Source organism: Anopheles aquasalis, chromosome 2 (genome assembly GCF_943734665.1).
Source record: "Anopheles aquasalis chromosome 2, idAnoAquaMG_Q_19, whole genome shotgun sequence".
Classification (NCBI taxonomy): domain Eukaryota; kingdom Metazoa; phylum Arthropoda; class Insecta; order Diptera; family Culicidae; genus Anopheles; species Anopheles aquasalis.
In genome coordinates, this window is record NC_064877.1 from 12847501 (window position 1) to 12850000 (window position 2500).

Consider the following 2500-nt stretch of genomic DNA (forward strand, 5'->3'; position numbering starts at 1 on the left):
TTTGAGTGCACGGTTCGGTCTGACCGTCGTGTATTTATAGACCACGTGTGCCGCTACGCAATGAAGGGAGAAGGAAGGGATGACAGGGGGAAAACGAGGGAGGGAACTAGGGTCTCTTGGAGCTGGCGGTTAATTATGTTGAAATTTACATCTTACAAGGTACGTCATTCAGATCGTTCCGATTACATTGCACATAGCACGCGTCCATCTATCGAAATCGCTCATACCCTCCTGCGCCTGACGGATTTTCTATCTAATCTGATCCGAATGCTTCCCATTAGCGTCTTATTTGGATGATTTCTGTTTATAATTTCCTTTTCCTCTTTTATCTGTAAACCATTAGCGCGCTAACCTCTTGGGTTTGCACCTCATGTACGACACTTGCACGTCTAGTGTTGGCGTTCTTCATGAATCTTTAAAAAATGATTAAAACGAAAACAGAGCATCCCTCGGATAGTTGAGTTTGAGCAAAAGTGATAGAACCGTTTAGAGCATCAAACCAAATCTCCAAAACCACACCATCACGAGCGGTTTATGTGCAACGTCGTTGTGTCGCGCGTGTCTCGCTTCCCATAGATGAGCTAAACGCAAATGAAAACTTAACAAAAACTAAAGGCGAAAAAAGAAAACGTCAACCGAGCTGCATGTAAGCATAAAAACAACTTTATACAAAACGTTATGCAAAGCATAGCCTATACAAGGGGGAGGGGGGGAGGTGGAGGGGGTTGCCTTGAGCAACACCCCCAATTGGAGTAGTTGCTCCGACTTATGATCACGAATGGTATTTACACGATTCACTAGCAATATTGTGCATCATACGTGTCCTATCTTGGACCTTCTGCTTCATTTTCGTTTCCTGTTCCTATTATTGCCACATTCGCTGGATAGGTTCGCTCGGGGGGCGATATTAATTTTGTTTTTTTTTCAAGGGTTTTCCTACTTGATTATAGCTTTTATCCACTGTTTCACTTCCGCGACTGGTTTTTGTTTTGTTTGCCGACTTTCGGTTGGTTTGTGCCACGGTTTTGTTTTTCCATAATGGTTCTTCCAAACATGCTAAAGAATGCTAAGTTATTTGCGATTAATTTGTATAATTTTACTCACACGCTGCTATGCTCGTGCTGCTACGCTACCAAAGTGAGGAAGATGCCGTTCGAAATTAGTATGCTGCTAGTGTAAGCCTAGGATTCATTTTCCATTTTCCTTAATTTTCAATTTTTTGATCCGTTTGCTACATATGCCGGTTTAGCTGAATGGAAGTAGTACTACGGGTTATTACGAGTGCTCATATGGTCTGCGCGCATGCCAAACTGCCTTAAACTGAACTCAGCCTATCTGCCTAGGTGCAATGATGGATCTGTATGAATCTCGCTACTATACAGGCGAAAATGAAGGAGTTGTACACGTGACTGTACAACACAGTGAACCAGCAAAAATGTGCGGAATTGGTTGTGGTACCTTTGTCTCTCTGCTGTCCCTTTCCCAACCTCATACTCGATACTTGTCCTTCCCTAATGGCACTGCGATATATCGTCTAGAGTCTACACACTATCGGCTACGATTAAATCCCTTAAACCCATTATTACGCCATGCCACTAATCGACAGCTCTGTTTGGATGCAGCGACAGCACAGCTGCTGGAGCCGGATGCCGCTGCCGAGTCCTATGTTTGCAGATGTGGTTTTCGTGTGCCAATCGAGAAAGCGAACAAATTAAGATCCCGCTACAAACTATATTGTCGTCACTTATGTACACAATGCTACTGGATACAGTTAGGAGCCAGAGACTATCCTTATGCGAGCGCCTATTATCGTCTGCGTCGTTCGCACCTAACCGAAAGCTGAGAATGAACGCTGCACCGTGCGTCGCGCGAATAAACACTAATCGCCGGCACACTGATTGCTTTGCACCAGGGGTTTCGATAGGCAGCGCAGGAACGACGTTCCGAACAATATCAAAGCATAAGAAAGTTGGGCTGTTGCTACACTTTACATTACGCTGATCGGAGGGAAGTTGCGAATTACGAGAAAACATTATTTACATTGGTAGTTTACAAGCAGTGCCTGGGGAACATGCAATGCGCAACGTAACGCCAAACGGGAAAGTTGTCCGAAGAAAGATAAAAAAAAGGCACGGCAACAAGTGAAGAGGGTCGGTGTAAGGCCGGTTCCGGATCCTGAAGGATAAGTGTAAGCGACCGCTGGGCATCGGCAAACTAGCTCGTAGAGTTCACGATGCTGATCCAGTTTACGCGATTTCCTTCAGCTCCAGCTTCACATGAGATCCGCATTCCGAGTGCATTTGGATCTGGGGATTGTAAATGGAAGTTTCTACTATTGCCAGCAGTTGGTGCGACTTTCCTTGAGTTCTGTAAAGACAATAGAAAAGCATCCATTAGAAATGAGCGTTACAATACGTATAATAGATTTTTTTGTATAATAGTAACTGTTTCTACTGCTACACCTAGAAAGCAACAATGTACGTCTTTCCCAGGATTATTG

At 44.2% G+C, this 2500-nt stretch overlaps 1 protein-coding gene across 11 annotated transcripts in view; it reads right to left on the reverse strand.

Annotated features, from left to right (window-relative positions):
* The window catches only part of LOC126580885 (forkhead box protein O), a 58329-nt gene that overhangs the window by 906 nt on the left and 54923 nt on the right, over positions 1-2500 (reverse strand). For all 11 annotated transcript variants that reach the window (XM_050244208.1, XM_050244197.1, XM_050244203.1 and 8 more), the window contains exon 11: positions 1-2367. This exon is cut by the window's left edge and continues 906 nt beyond it. The gene's annotated coding sequence lies outside the window, so the exon portion shown is untranslated. The remainder of the gene's footprint in view (positions 2368-2500) is intronic.